Source organism: Astyanax mexicanus, chromosome 2 (genome assembly GCF_023375975.1).
Source record: "Astyanax mexicanus isolate ESR-SI-001 chromosome 2, AstMex3_surface, whole genome shotgun sequence".
NCBI classification, from domain to species: Eukaryota; Metazoa; Chordata; class Actinopteri; order Characiformes; family Acestrorhamphidae; genus Astyanax; species Astyanax mexicanus.
The window spans coordinates 68,582,780-68,600,114 of NC_064409.1; the positions used below are offsets into that span (position 1 = coordinate 68,582,780).

The 17,335-nt window shown below is 36.2% G+C and overlaps 2 non-coding genes across 2 annotated transcripts; both read right to left on the minus strand.

The window, feature by feature from the left end:
• Positions 1–228: 228 nt before the first annotated feature.
• trnar-acg (transfer RNA arginine (anticodon ACG)) lies at positions 229–301 on the minus strand. Its single transcript has one exon. It is a non-coding gene; the product is annotated as a tRNA-Arg (tRNA).
• A 368-nt stretch (positions 302–669) lies between these two features.
• On the minus strand, positions 670–741 carry trnaq-cug (transfer RNA glutamine (anticodon CUG)). The gene has a single exon. It is a non-coding gene; the product is annotated as a tRNA-Gln (tRNA).
• Positions 742–17,335: the final 16,594 nt, after the last annotated feature.

The following is a 17,335-nucleotide window of genomic DNA, read 5'->3' on the forward strand; positions in this document are numbered from 1 at the left end:
GCCCTAATTATAATCCTAATTAACCTATAGCCATGTGTATCTTCAATAGGAGGTACACTACTACAACAAAATACAGTTTAGTATAAGTGTAACAGATTTAAACATTAGTTTACATCTGTTAGCTGATTTTCTTTCCAGTGAAGAACAAGGGCCACCTTGTAGAACAAGACCAGCTCTCTAACCACTGAGCCATGGAGCCGTGCAGGTTTACCTTGAGCTAGCTAACTGAGGCTCCAGCGAGGATCAAACTCACGACCTCTGGTTCCGTAGACCAGCTCTCTATCCACTGAGCTATGGAGCCATGCTTGTTAACTAACCCGCCAGCTAATGCTGTTTAAACGTTTTTTTAGTTGTAAAGACATTTCGAACTGAGTTTTAAACAAGCCTTAACCACTCGCCTTGTTAAGCCACCTCGCATTGTATTGCTTTGTTTAAAACTCAGTCGGAAATACCTTTGCAACAAAGTTGTAGAAAAGAGCTGATCTTCCTCTCCTAAATATACCCTCATTTTTTTGACCCTCAAAGCATAAATAATATTTAATCACTTTAGAAAAAATAAAAACTTATATATCTGCTGGAGGAATCGCCATTTATATGCTTCTCCTTAACATTATCTCAGATTGCTTGATCTGCAAGTCAAGTCTAATGTGTGGCATAAGAAGCCTAATTAGGTCCCACCGAGATTCGAACTCGGATCGCTGGAGTCAGAGTCCAGAGTGATTACCATTACACCATGGGACCGGAAAGGCCTTTACAACAAAGTTGTAGGAAAGAGCTGATCTCCCTCTTCTAAATATACAGAAAATAAGCTTGGTCCCTGCTCTCTTTCACCATGGCTCATCAGTATAGTCCTGATAAACGATAAATTGGTTCAGGACTCTCTCCCTTTTATAGACTCTCGCTCTGATGACGTCATCGCGCTGCGCGACACAGCAGCTAGCTCTTACAGTGCCTTTTTATTGAATATAAGTTTAAGTATATGTTGGTAAACTAACAGAGCACCCTTCACTTAAACATGTTTCATTCAAATTTAAATCTGGTAAAGATAAAAAATGTAATTTTATGAATTAATATTACTTAGAAGCATTTACAAAATTAATTAACACTAAAAGTGATTTAATTGAACATGTAATGGTCAAAATATGGTAAAAAAAAAAAAAAAAAAAAAAAAAACAGAACATTTTTAAGCGCTTTTCATATTTAATCTATTTTTTTTTACTTTATTTATTATTTTTTTTTTCAGATCCATAAAATGAAATATTTATATGGATTAAGTGGTTTCCCAACTCAAACATTTGGGAGGGGAGAATTCCCTCAGATGGTTAAACCCATCTAATCTACTGCGAAGTAGGGGCTTTTCCACATAAAACTACTCAATAGGTAAGTTTTGTGCTGCATTCGAAATTACTCCTATTGTTCCCTACTGGAAATTGATTCATATCTACGAATGTGTTTAAATGTGATTCATTTTAAATAAAAATACCAAGAACCTAAACAATAAAAAAGAATATGTTTTTGTCTTTATTTTATTTCATTTTCACTATTCATTGTCATTAATACTAAGTTTAACACTTTAATATTGTAATATTTACAATATTAAAGTGTTAAAACTTAGTATTAATGACAATGAATAGTCTGAAAGTAAAAAAAAATTAATAAATCTGAGTAAATCTGAAAAGCGTTTTTTTTTCTCTCTTCATCCATGAACTTTTCTTTGCATTACTATCTTTAATTTGAGAGAGTATAAATTACACTGGTAGAGTAGGGCCAAATATGCTTAACGCCTGGTTTAAGCAGACCAGATTTTCAATTTCAAAACTCCTAAGAATGAAAAACAAATGACACATGTGCAGTATATGCAACTCAAATTAAAGATAATAATGCAAAGAAAGGTTCCTGTTTGAAGAGATTGTATGGTGACATTTAATAAATCACTTTTTACAAGCTTGTATTTAATGAGTATTTAGGTTGTTTAATATATTACTGTTAAGTTTGTAACCTGCAAAAAGACTCAATACAGACACATAAACTATAATATACAAATGCATACCTATTCTAAATACATACAAATACATACAGATTAAATTCTATATTCTAAATACATACAAATTAAATTAAACAAATTAAATATAAACACTGTTTTAACATGCCAGTTTATTCACAATAATGGGCCCTTATCACTAAGTTAACACAACGGGCAGTACTGAAGTCAGCAAAAATTGTTAAGGTAATGTCTGTAAATTCTAACATAATTGTAGTGATAAGGCTAAACCAAATTTCTGAAAATTCTGGGATCATTTCTGTGTTTTTGGATGCGTATTTAGGTGATGCAGGTTTAAATCTCTTCATGGCTGAATTAGCAGTAAAGCATGAATGTGAGTAGCACTCAGTCTCACCTGGGAGGATTCTCTATCCCCTCCTCAGGCTTGAGGATTTACTGCATTACGTAACTCTCTGCAGGTGAGCTGCTGTTGCTGTTATACGCACTGGTGTCCAAGCTGATAATAGCACTGATGCTGCACGTGTACATGTATGAGTGTGCTGATGTGTGCACGAGTGTGTGCAGGTTACAGCAGCGGCTGCACAACAAAATCTCACCTATTTCAAAACCAATCATTCCTAAAACGAACTGCAAAAATAGAAAAAGCCATAAAATTATACTCAAAAAAAGTTTTTACCTTAATCAGTCAAAACATAGTGATAAATGTACGACTGTACATTATACATAATATTACACCTTTTTAGTTGGTATCTATACAGTTAGCATTTGGTCAGAACTCAGTTCAGTCAACAGTAGCTGTCATAGCAAATTTAGACATCAGATGGAAGGTTTGCTGATCTGATTAGTGAAATCATGAGGCATGTTACACAGGTAGGGAAATGTTGCACCAGTTTTCCCAATATGACACATTTTACTCATTTTTATATTTCACAATATGTTAAAGTCAGTAATAAACAGTAATTGGGCAGTCTAAAGCAATGGAAATTCCTGTAATACAGGCCTACATGTACTATTTATGGCTGCACAAGATTTAGGTCACGAGATATAGATAATAGTGACTTTGTAAGAGAGGAGATTTGGGAATTTAGAGATATCTTTGGCAAATATATATTATATTATATTATATTATATTATATTATACTATATTATATTATATTATACTATACTATACTATACTATACTATACTATACTATACTATATTATATTATATTATATTGTATTATTTAAATTAAACTGTAATATATTGTATTGTACCAGAGATTATTAGATTAGATTGTATTTAATTAGAGCAATGACGTCATCGGCCGCTGCCGAGACAGAGGGGGAGAGGCAGCAGTTGGGGGTGGGCGTGGGCGTGGGGGGGGATGTATAGTAATATACATCGCATATTATACAATGTATATTTATTTTATAAATTAGATGTTAGAGGAAGAGAGGTATTCGCATTTCCTAACTATTTCCAACTGTCCAACACCAACTGTAAGCCTAAATAAAAAAAAAGACCCAGACCATAGGACGCTAACATGTAACACGCTAGTGGAGCCACAGTTCTGCGCACATATTCCGTCCATGTCAATTCATACTCAATCACAAACACCATCCTCCCCATCCGTGGTGTAATCTTAGGCTCATAAATCTCCATTCTACACATTTTAAGCGCGTGAATCATTTCAGTCTGTGCTGGATATATATATACTGTGGCGCGTATGACGTCATATAATTTCTTTGACCATCCTATGAATGATTGACCTTTACTGCGGCTCCGGGCTGCAGCGTTACCATTCTGTGATGTCATAGGTTTCTATGATCTATGACGTCACTGAAGCAGAACATTCTCAATAGGCCTTTCTTTCGTTTCCGAAGTCTACATTTCCGGTCTAGACACTTCTGTGTAAACTCATTCTTGTTTGGCGCGCTCGTTCTTTTGCCATAGCGCAAGTGACTGGTTAGTGTTTTTGTAGCATACCGCTGTGCAGGGCTGGACTGGGACAGAAAATCGGCCCTGGCATTTTTGGTTTAGACCGGCCCCTCATAATTTGCGGAGCACAACCAACTTGTAATTTATGTATGTGGGGATACAGAAAAGCATAATGTATCATCAGCATATTAAATATAAGATGTTTATTGTCTATTATTAACTCCGCTATTTTTGTCTGCTCTATAGTTCAATTGATTTTTTTATCTTTTTATTGAAATAATCTCTAATATGTATTTTTTTATTTCTCTGATACAACAGTTCAATTATATTTTTTCAGGTTAAAGGTGCTTCCTCCTTTAAACAGCTATAACACTGATTTGTATCAGGCTACAAACATGGCATTCTTTATAGCCTCACCATTATCGACTTCATAATACAAATTTTACTTTATTATAATCATGTTTTGTTTTTTGGGATGGAATGTTGTAACAGGGCTCGAGCTCTTTTATTAAATGCTTGAAACAAGGGTTCACTTCTACTTTCATCTTGAGAGGATCTTTTGATATAGGTAGAACAAAGGGAAAGAGCGAGTAAGAGAGAGAGAGAGAGAGAGAGCGGTTTTGCCCGGTACACCAGATTACCAGTCCAGCCCTGCCACTGTGCTCTAATTCAAAACTAAAAGCCTTATTTGGGTTTAAATACAGGGCTGGACTGGTAATCTGGCGTACCGGGCAAATGCCCGGTGGGCCGACAGTCCTCAGGGGCTGATGCTGATTTTTTTTTTCTTCCTTTTTTTCTCTCTCTCTTTTACTCGCTCTTTCCCTTTTTTCTCTGACTCTCGCTCGCTCTTTCTCTCTGACCGTCTCTCTCTTTTTCTCGCTCGCTCTCTTTCTCTCTCGCTCTCTCTCTCGCTGATGTAAGTGATTGACACCACTAATATAATTTAATTTTATCAATTTAAAGCTGATATTTCTTAGAAAGAACACTAAAACGCATCCAGTAATAAGGAAAAAAATATTTGTAGTTGTTTGTTGTACCTAGATCAAAAGATACTCTCATGAGTGAACCCTTGTTTCAAGCATTTAATAAAAGAGCTCGAGCCCTGTTACAACATTGCATCCCAAAGAACAAAACATGATTATAATAAAGTTAAATTTTTATTATGAAGTCGATAATGGTGAGGCTATAAAGAATGCCATATTTGTAGCCTGATAAAAATACATGTTATAGCTCTTTAAAGGAGGAAGCACCTTTAACCTGAAAAAATATAATTGAATTGTTGTATCAGAGAAATAAAAAAAATACATATTAGAGATTATTTCAATAAAAAAGATAATCAATTGAACTATAGAGCAGACAAAAATGGCGATAATAGATAAATGCCAGGGCCCATTTTTTGTCCCAGTCCAGCCCTGGTTCAACACACACACACACGTGTATATATATATATATATATATATATATATATATATATATATATATATATATATATATATATATATATATATATACATACATACATACATACATACATACATACATACACATATATATATATATATATATATATATACATACATACATACACACATACACACTTTTTCAATAATTTTATTTCAAATTTTTCCCATTTTCTCCCCAATTTTACAAGGCCAATTACCCAACCCACTCATTAGGACTCCCCCTATCACTAGTAATGCCCCAACACACCAGGAGGGTGAAGACTAACACATGCTTCCTCCGATACATGTGAAGTCAGCCACCGCTTCTTTTCGAGCTGCTGCTGATGCAGCATTGCCGAGCAGCCAGCGCGCTTGGAGGAAAGCACAGCAGCTCGGCTCCGGTACATCTGCTCACAGACGCCCTGTGCTGCAGACATCACTGTAGGAGTGATGTGGGGAGAGAGCGCCATCTACCCACCCAGAGGGAGCAGGGCCAATTTTGCTCCCTCTAATGCCGCAGCTTGATGGCAGATCCCTTACAGATTACTGATTACATCACTCTAAATGTAATTTGTAACGTAATGAATTACATTATTTCAAGTGAGTAACGTAATCTGATTACTTTGGATTACTTACAATATTGTCTTTTTTTAAGCCTGAATGAATGTAGCAACCACATACTGCATGTTATTGTTTTATTTTTTCTTTCTAGTTAACAAATAGATAAACAAATAAAACAGCCTTTTTAATCACCCTATAAAAAATACTTATGAAACCATTTCATCAAACAATTTTATGAAACACTTCTATAAATTGATGATAAAACCATTAAAAACCATTAAAAACCAAACAATGTAACAACAACTGTAAGCTATCTATTTGCAGGTTTGCCACTTTCTGCAGGTGGATTTTTTGCCAGGATTATCACATAACCATTTCCTTGACTGCTTTATAACCAGAAATATATGAAGATGTGTGTGCGGAGCCGCTGTTTGCTGGAGCATTATTTATTTGTTTGTAATTATTCAAAATGTCCGCCGAGTCGATTTCGATGCCATGGCATGGCAGGCTCTCGTCGTCAGGCTCCATTGCGGACTAGCACTGTCTGATAAACAGGTGAGGGTGTCTGACGTGAGTGACGCCTCACCAACATTCTGACCAGGAGGTTGTGAATCATAGAGGGACCTATTTTAACAATCTATAGCGCACTAGTTAATTGCGCTTTGAGCATCTGGATTTAGGGGCGTGTCCTGTGTCTTTGGTATCTTGAGGGCGCTACAAATATGCCTTGCACAGCTCCAACGGCGCAAAGGGTGTGTTTTAATTCCCTTAATTATTCCTAGGTGTGTTTGAACATGAAATAAACCAATCAGTGTGGCTGTATCCATCCCCTTTAAGAGGCAGCTGCGCTCTGACTTCTGTTCATTCCTATTTTAAGAGCGCATAAACTGACTGCCCGTCACGCTGTTCAAATAAGGGAAGCAGCTCAAATAAGGGAAGTGTAATGTTATTTTATTCTTTCTTCTGTTTATTGTTTATGTAAAAACTGGGTTTGCAACAATGAAAATCAATCAATCAACCATCATTTACACTGGAAGGGGACCCTCATTTACAATGCCACTGAGCATTTACAGTTTAAAAGAGATTAAAAATATTTTTTAAAAAATTAGAAATAAAAACTGACATTTACTATAGACAATTAAAATATATACATAAAGAAAAAATAGGACATTTTTAAAAGATCATAAAAAATGATACATAAAAAATAAAGAATTTATATCTTATGAAGAAAAAAATAATAGTAGTGAATATAAAGTAAAATGATACACTCAAAAAAATGACCCAAGCCCTCCTTTGGTGTGCCACATTATGTTTTTGCTTGATTTGCTCGAACAAATTGGTTAAATATTAAATGCATTTGGATCTAATTGTTTCAACACAATACATTTACCCATCATTCATGAACCCAATACAAATGTTTGTTTCAATTCGGGACCTTCTCGTACGCATGAGCCTAAGCCGGAGGAAGAGAGACCATCATAAAGCGGTGTGAGGTAAGTGTGAAGGGTGGCCTGGCTTTGCCTCCAGCCTGAGTGCCTCTTTGCTTTGCTTAAAATATAGAAATGTTTGAAGGGATTTAGTGTTTTTTTTACTTCAGGGCTGATAGCACATGGTGCCAAGTTCTGGTTGGGCAGAGTTGTGCTCTTTGCTGTTTTGAATAATAATAAAAAACAACAACCAAATTTTGTGTCTGAAGTGGGGTGGGGGGACAACTGAGGTACACTGTAAACCCATTTCTAACCAGCTATTCTGAGTTAGATGAACATTTGTGGGCACATATACACTCAAACTGAGATCTTTGAGTTGAACCAACTTATAATAACTGAGTTTAGTCTGTTGCCATTGGAAGCCTCTTTTCCATTGGCTTCTGTCACAAACGATTTGCATACTGGTTGTGTCCCCCAGTTTCTAGCACTCACCATCAGTGTGTAGTGATTCCTCCCACGCTAGGTTAGGTAAACTTCTAGATCATATATTATGATGAAATACTTGGTCTCTGTGTTGTTGGCTGTAGAACAAGCATCATTTACTGAGCTGCAGTAACTCTGTGTTCTTGCTGTGCTCTCAGTACTTTTAATTCTTTACTGTTTTCTTTCATCTTCTTTTCTATAAGTATTTAAAAATATTTGAATGAAACCAGAAAGAAGACTAAATACAAGTTCAGGAAAATATAAATTTTAAATATATATGAATATGTATTTAAGTTCACTATAACAAATTTATTTTGGATTAGCACTCTTAGGTTTCATTGCATAAATCTTTATCGGTTTATGCAATTTAATATATGTATATTGTTGTGGCTACATTAGATACAGATGTGTTTGACCAACTCAGTTACATTATAGTACACCGGGGTATTTCAGTTATTGTGGCTACATATAATGAAGATGGGTTCGACCAACTCAATTACGTTGTGTTCCATGGAGGTATTTAGGTTGGGTTGAGACTACACAAAGTCGATGTGTGGAAATCCTGCCCTCAATTTATTTGAGTTAATCCAATGAGTTATTTTTTTGAGTGTAAGAATGATAAAAAATTATAAAATGTATACGAATAAACGAAGAATCATGGGAAAAATATATAAATGTATATATATTTTTATATAATTTGATCAATAAAATAATAAAAATGAATTAAAAATAAATAATATAAAATAAAAAATATATATTAAAAAAACAATCACAGGCTTTCTGATAGTGCGCAGAGCAATAAAAGTGTCAGTTTCAGTTAGTTTCAGTTTTTTTAAAACAGCTCATCAAAACCTCAACCTATTATTTATATTTGACAATATTTGATTAACTTTACAGGTCCTTACTCATCTTAATTTATTTAACTAAACTGAGTTTATATTATTTGTTGCCTCGCGCTGAATTCAGCTCTGCTGCGAAAGAGAGAGAGAGAGGGCCCTATACTACACCCCGCACAAGGCGTGTAGCATGGCGCGTTGCCATCTGACACCCCATCAACAGTCTATTTTTAGGCTTTGCGCACCCGTCCTTAAAATAGCAATGAACTTCTGGAATATATTAATGCTGATGGGCGTGGTGGTCTGCAAATGACGTGTGTTCAGGTAAGTTTATGGCGTGTTTCTATCTTGGCGGCGGAAAAACGCGTTGCGCGATTGATCCTGTGAAAGGACGTTGAAATTCAGCTGTCACTGGCCAGCACCCAGAGCTGAATCCCGATCACCCTGCGCCCAGTGCTGCAAAATACCCCATACCATCACTTCCTTACCACAGCCTTCAGCAATTAACTATACAAATAAAATATACTTAAAAATCTGCATGACAGAGTTATATTTATGTTCAGTACACAGACTTAATAACTGTAATTTAATTTCAGCAGACACAGGTATTCTGCTGGTTGAGAATTTTAACAGATGCTTATTCTCACTCAAATGCTGGAGTATTAATTTTACTACACTTGATACGACCTTATTTATTAAAAGACTTTTTTAAGAAAACAGAGGTAATCCCGCGTCGCGCGCGCTGCCAAATCCGCTACGCGCGCCTGCGGTCTTTTTTGAGCGCTGAACCAGATTTTCGTTAATGAATATTTTTATAAATTTGCCCTGGTGATAAGAAACGAAAGCTAACATATAGCTTTATATTTCTGTGTATTTTAAAAGTTTTAAGTTTTATATAATTGACGGACAGCCCCAGAGGCCAGGGAGACAATGTGCTTTATTTTTCAGATATATAAAAAATAATAATAATAAAAGTGAATTTTTAGTTAAATAATAGCGAAGTGAAATAAAAAATATATGTTTAGCCGATTTGTCCATTATGTTTATTTTTTATTTCTAAAACTCCAGCATTTGAGTGAGAATAAGCATCTGATAACATGTTAGCAGTTGCTAACATATACCATGTGGTTGCTAGGTGGTTGCTAAACAATTGTTAACGTTTTCCAGGTGGTTGCTAATGTGTTGCTATGCAGTTGTTATAATTTCTAAAGTGGTTGCTATGCTGTTGCTAGTCAGTTTCTAACACATTCCAGGTGCTTGCTGATGTGTTACTGAGACAATTTGTACGATAATTTTCACGAAAACCGCAAATCAGATTTTGGACGAAAGTTTGTGGACACGTTTGAATGGATCCCTATGGGGAAATATCCGAAACAAAAAACGTCGGCTGTACGAAAACCGTACGATATATAACTCTAAAAAGCACAAGCAACCTAATATATTAGGTATAGGTCCGACTATACTGCAAAACTCCGTGTTTCTACGTCAAAAGCTGTAGAAGGAGTCTTGAAAGATAAGTAAGTTCACATCTGAATACCTGATATTTAGCAGTTCAATTTTTTACACCTGCCGAAATTATACTCCGCCTCTGATCTCAGCACACTGCGTGAGAACAGCACAAACTCAAAAGAGAATTTGCCTGAGATGAAAGCGACACTGAGATTAAAAATGTAATGTTAATTAGGAAAAGAAGGCTAACGGTTTGGGCGGCCAGTTTATTAAGCTCATCACCTGTTGCAGGACTGTTGGAAGTATTGTCAGTTAGTTACATTTATAACTTTCTGCTTATTAAAGCTGTAGTGTTACAGTTAAATAATACAGTGTTCAGATTTTGCTGTGAAGACGTAGCTGCCGACATTGGCATAGGAAGGGGGGGGGGGGGGGGGGGTCAGTGGCGATTGCTCTAAGACTGCAAGGAAAGCTCAGCTTCCCCTAAAATGTAAAAAAAAAAAAATAAGTGATTAAATACATACTATTGTGTGTACATGTCACTGATTAAATATGCGCTACATCGCGCTGAACTTTAGTTCAGAATCAGCTTCTTATCACTGGTAACGACGCGGCTTTCCTCTCACTCATTCTTCACAGCGCTGCTTTAAACAGCGCGGACGCTGAGCGTCTGCAGACTTCAATAGCGGAGCAATGCGCGCGGCGAAACGAGACGAGTCATTGGATAAATGCTGGGTTTTGTCCCGCCCATCGGACGCTCAGCGTCTCTGGGGTCTATGGGGCAGTGGGCTGGCCTCGGCCGGCCCGGACGCTCAGCTTCTGCATTATGAATGGATGATCTGTCTGAGGCGGAGTCCCTTTTTGATTGACAGCGAAATGAGCGAATCAGCGATCTCTGGGTGTAAACATGCGCGCTGGGAGCATTTTCATTCTGTTCTGAGTTGAAACGGAGACTTTCCTAATCCTTATAGCGGCATTTTCTTTATTAAAAACGACTAGCGACAAATCCAGCTTCTATTTCTGGTGCTTTTCTGTAGCTGCTTGTTTTTGGAGACTGACTTCTATCACTCTTTCTGACTTCTATCACTCTTTCTGACTTCTATCACTCTTTTCTACCGCAGTTTCTGTCCAGCGGGTGCTGCTCAGCCCCTGCACCGTCACAAAGCACAGACGCACAGACGAACACACTTCACACTAGCCTCGCTCCAGTCCCTAGCTAGGTAGCAAGCTGAACATAATATCAGACAGTTTTAATGTTGTGGACCGGATTTTGGCGAAGCTATTTGATAGTCTTCCTTACGAAGAAAAACTTAACAGTTAAACCCTATAGTTTATATAATGTAAGTGCTAAAGTGCTTGTATACAGAGAGAGAGAGCGAAAGAGAGAGAGAGAAAAGGGAGAGAGAGAGAGACTTAGTTTTTTCTGTATTGAAAGTGCTATATCTCTCCTGACTCTGTCATCCACTGTGAACACCAGCTCTTCCTCTGAACCCTAAAAGAAATATATAATCTTTGAACAAACACACAGACACAGACACACACAGGCTCACAATAATGTCTTACCTTCCATTTTCCATTGCAGTTTCTGGTCTATATAGTAACACAGAGACACCAAGACCATGGCATCAGGGTGCATGCTGTAACACACACACATGTATTACCGATGTGAGATAAAACATAGTCATTCCATAGGACGCTGCAATGTAAAACAATAGTTCATAATTTCTGCATCCAAACGCATATTACAGAATACAATCTCTGCCTGCGATCAAGTGTGTGAATGATTTCCTTGTAGAGAAGTGTTGCACCGACTGCCTGTGCACCGACATCACGCGCCATCTATGACGTCACTGGGTTCTTCTGACCATCCTATGAAAGAGGGCAGCATTGTCAGAAGGACTCTATGACGTCATAATGGCTAGCGTTTATATTTATATCCATCACAGGCTAAAATGATTCACGCTCTTGATCGCAGGTGGTGTATTCATAGCTGAAATATGGCGCCATTCCAAAATATTCCTTGGGTTTTGGTGAAAGTGAAATGTAGGCAGGTGACCAAGAAAGGTATTTTTAAATTTCTGGAAATATTGTTTATCTTTTTTCTTTTAATATGGTTTATCCTTTTGGTGGACTATTTCCTGTGGGTTGTTTTTCAGACAGGCTTTCAGGCGATGGGGTACCTTAGTAGAATCCTTTTTTAAGAGAAAGAGTTAGGAAACGGAGGGGTTGAGCTCTATTTACGACGCTGATGTGATGCAGTTTGTTTAGTCACTGGCACGGAGTCGCACAGAGGTGCTTACCTGATGCTCAAACGACGTCCACGTGCTGCCCGGGAGACTGCATCTCCCCCTCTGTCCTACTATGAAACGCCAAAAGGGCCAAAAAACGTCTGGACGAGACGCCTTTTATCGAAAAGATAAAGTTTTACGCCGTAATAAACGCCGTAGGATTTCACGACGCCGTTAAAAACGCCGCTAAAAGCACAAAAAACGTAGTTTCCCCCAGCGTTTTTCGACCCTTTTGGCGCCCCGTACAGAGCGCCGTCTCAGTGCAATGAGACGGCATAAAAAGCAGCGTTTCAGTGTCTCTCTTGACGCCATAATAAGCGGTGTTTAATAATAAGATAATGAGCTCCACCTTCTAGTTTTGAAAGCCAATACATTTAAACTCTGTTCAGCCAATGCTCTTACAGAGAGACTCAGTCCAAAGCAATTCACTGCAGATCTGGGGTGGGTTTCCCGAAAGCTTCATAACGCTAAGAACTTCGTTAACTCGTCCTTAAGATTGATCGTTAATTAAAGAGTGTTTCCCAAACCAGTGCGTAACTAAAGTACTACGTAAACTCGCTCGCAGATTAAGAGTGCCCTGACCCACTCGTTATTCTTAGGAGCTTCTTTAGGGGATCTCGACTTGCAGTTCAGCACCTTAAACGCAGGGAGCGCCAATTTTGAGGGAGAAAAATTATAATTTCCGAGGTTGAAGCAATTATATTATGTTACTATTAATTATAATCAATTATATAATTATATAATTATTATATTATATTATATTATATAATATTATATAATATTATATTATATTATATTATATTATATTATATTATATTATATTATATTATATTATATTATATTATGGGAGACCAGGTATGAAAGTAACACTTTTTGGAAAACACCCCAAACTACCTTTTATTTAAAAGGTACAGATATGAAACTTTATGACAAAGCACCCACATTTGTCTACTACAAACTATAACCATTTACATGCCCTCTATTATATCCCATAACTTGTCAGATCATGTCAAAAACAGAGTGTTCTTTTGTTACAACCATCCCACTACTGGGGTAGGTTGTAACACCTGCCGGGGTAAGTTGTAACAGATAGACAAAAATACAAAGAAAACATTGGAACTTCATTTCATTTGCCAATTTGTTTACTTATTTATTTATTTATTTTATTTATTTACTCATTCATTTATTTAGTGCTTACCAAAAATTCAATGGAATTTGCTCAAATTACAAACTACAAATCAAATTACAACTTTTATAGGCCTACAAAGAGAGACGAACAAGAACACAATTAATGAAAATAACTCATGGCTTTGAGCCCTGGTCTTTTAAAACCTTGATTTTTTTGTAGTATCTGTGCAAAGTGACATGACAGATGCCATGCATCTTTGCCACCTTCCTGACTGATTGTCCCTTCTAAACATCCTCTGCTGCTCTTTCTAGAATTTTGGAACTTTCTGTTTTCCTCACCCATGTTCTAGGCATTCTGGAGAGTTAGAACCCTGTCATTCTTTGTTTAGCTAGCTAAATTAGCATGGTGCTTTAACATTAGCAAGAGACAGTTACACCATTAATTACTCCATAAACTGTACTTCCACCTGATATAACACTTACAACATTAACTACAACAGTAATTGCAAAAGACAAAAATAAATAATAAAAAATAAAAATACTTTCTTACCTCAGAATTGAACTTTTCCTTGTAGTTTGAAGACAAATGATATCAGTGGCTTGAAAATATCCTTGGACGATCGAAATTTCCATGACTCATATCTTATCCCCTATTGGTGGAATTTGTGGGGTTACAACTATCCCCGTGTTACTTTCATACCCGTTCTCCCCTATATTATAATGCCAACTTTGTCTGTGGCTTGTAGTCTAACTGGGCATATTGGAATTGACCAATCAAACCCACGAATAAATAATTAAAATTTAAATTCCTGCAGATGATGCTCACGGTCTAAGCAAAGCTCCAAAGTCAGCAAGTCCGTGGATTCTGTAATTAGGCTGTTACTGTGCCATACACACTTATATACAATTCCCACCAGCCCAGGAATTACAGCACAACACAATATATTTCCATGCTATTGGGAAAATCCCTGGTACTGTAGGTCCGGTGCAGGGGACGCCTGCGGTGTCTTTAATCACACCTATTGTAAAGGGTATCGGTGAATGTGCAGGTAATTTAATATTATTCCTTAATCAGGTGCTTCTAACCAACATTGTGGCCGTTCATCTGGGGTGTGTCAGCTCGCAAATATATAAATACCAGTCAAAAGTTGGACACGTCTCATTCAATGTTTTTATTTTTATTTTTTTACATTGTCGATTAATATTAAAACCATGACAACTATTAATTGAAGCATATGAAATTATCTAGTAAACAAAAAGGTGTATGGCCTTCACAATCCCCTGACCTAAACCCAACTGAGATGGTGAATTAGGATGAGCTGGAGCTTTACAGAGTGTATAAAGTATAAAACATACTCGTGTTGGTTTTATATATATATATTATTATATTATTTTTATATGATTAATAATTATAATAATAATTATAATAAAATAATATTACTATCAATATAACTATTAATAATATTAGTATCGATTAATATAATATATATTAACAATAATAGTTTTTAAAAAGTAAAAAAAAAGTTTAATGTTTTAATGTTTTCGAGTATTTATCTAGTCATATGTATCTTTAGGAGTATTTTATTAATGCCAAAGTACATCCTTTTGTAATTTAAATATTAGAATATGTATAATGTTGTTGATTACAACACATTTCTGCGTTTTTAGGGTGTAATAGTGAATAAATACTGCATATTGGCAGTGTTGAATCGATATTTGTGGATCGATTGAGTGCGCTGTTTCGGGGAAGGAGTCAACAAAGACGGTCTTTAACCTCCTTCGTTAATTTCCGCTTTGCGAAGCTCTTTGGGAAACACTCGCAGAACTGGCTCGTTCTTTACTCACGTAATTCGTTAGTTCGTTCGTTATTCGCTAAGGTTGATCGTTTTCGGGAAACCCACCCCAGAGCTCCTGAGCTCTTCAGGCACAGTTTTTTTTATTACCAATTAACAATATACCATCTTTAGACATTCCCGCTGGTTCTCATGCCTTTTATTAGTCTAATATTTATGCTATTCAATGTATTTTTTAAAAAATAAACTCTAGGTTTAGGTGAAAGCAAAGTGCTGTGCAGCTCCCTACTTTTTTATATCCAGACGGAAATCACATCACCTTGTCAGTATATCACACATGAAGAACCCTATTGTTGCAAAAACATCAGGTTTTCAATAAATTTATTAAATTAGTTACACATTATATTAGGAAGCTGATTCTTCTTCTTCTTCTTCTTCTTCTTCTTCTTATTCTTATTCTTCTTCTTCTTCTTCTTCTTCTTCTTATTATTATTATTATTATTATTATTATTATTATTATTAGATGTAAATTATTTTTAATTTACTATGAATATTGTTATTGTTTTGTTGTTGTTTAAGCATAATATTATTAATATTATTTTTATGCTTCAGCAGATCCAGTAATTTTTCTTTTTCCATAAGGAAACAAGTAATGTAATTTACAGACATAGACTTACAAGTTGCATATTTATTATATTTATATTTATTATTATATTATATTTACTTCAGTCGCTTAGACGACCTCCATTAAGTTATTTTTTGAAGGGTTTAGGCCATAAACAAGAAGAGCAACATATGCACACCCCCTCTAATGCGCAACATGGGCCAAAAATGGGAATTAATTTTCTACGTAAATTCATGCAAGGCTGAGGGTTTCTATGATATATCTTAGTAATAAATAAAAAAAATAATTCAGTTTTTCAGTCTCAACTAACTTGTCTTTGATCATAATGATCATAGATTTTTTCCGGGCAAATGAAAATAAAAAAGGTCTAGGAAGTGAAATCCCATCATTTAGTTATGTATGTTCCTGAATCTGGCTCTTTACTTTGGAAAATGTATCCAGTATCCAAACTCATTGGCAAGCCCCACGCACATTATGAGTGTCAACTCATCTCATCATATTCTATTATTATGTAACATCAATTAGCTGATACACATACAGGCAGTACAATACACTGTATTTAATATGAACACAAACCGACCAACAGCACCACAGCTAGCCTAACTCACTCCAGTCTAAATGCTGGACAGCCTGTATCATTATTATTATTATTATTATTATTATTATTATTAATTATTATTATTATTAATTATTATTAATGTACTAAATAAAAAAATTGCTGTTTAATTTTGCCTGCAGTTTGCATTTTTCTTGACGCAGCTCCGAGAAAAAGTGGATCAGAACTTTCGCGCTGCGTGGGGAGATTGGTTTCGTTCTTAAAATTCTTTAATGGTGGTAAACATTTTTAACATATTAGAGAGACACTTCTGTAAAAACAATCAAAACATTCCTAAAAAGGGGCTATAGCGACGTTCCTGTGTATAGACACCTATTCAGGGTTTGCGGATGTCTTATCAAGTCTTACATTTATTTGACCAAAAAAGAATGCCTTCAAATCTTACTGTAAATCAGGCCCGGCGTGGCTAATTGGGAGATTCGGGAGGATTCCCGATGGGCCGGCTCATGTCAATCTCGAGTTTGGGCCGGTTGGACGGAAAAAATAATTTGACACTCATCTGTCCCTTATAATCTTATTCTTGCATTCATTTCCATTCAACTACGTGTGCATTCTCTATTAATCTGACAGTACAGCCTCTACTTCGCAGTAGATTAGATGAGTTCAACCATCTAAGGGAATTCTCTCCTCCCAAATGTTTGAGTTGGTTGCGCCCAACTCTTTTGGCTTTTCTGGAGCGATAAAATTAAATACAGCAACAGAATAGCACGAAGCGTCAGTCGGCTGTGATGGAGGGTAAAAAGAGGCCCGGTGGAGACGAAAAGGC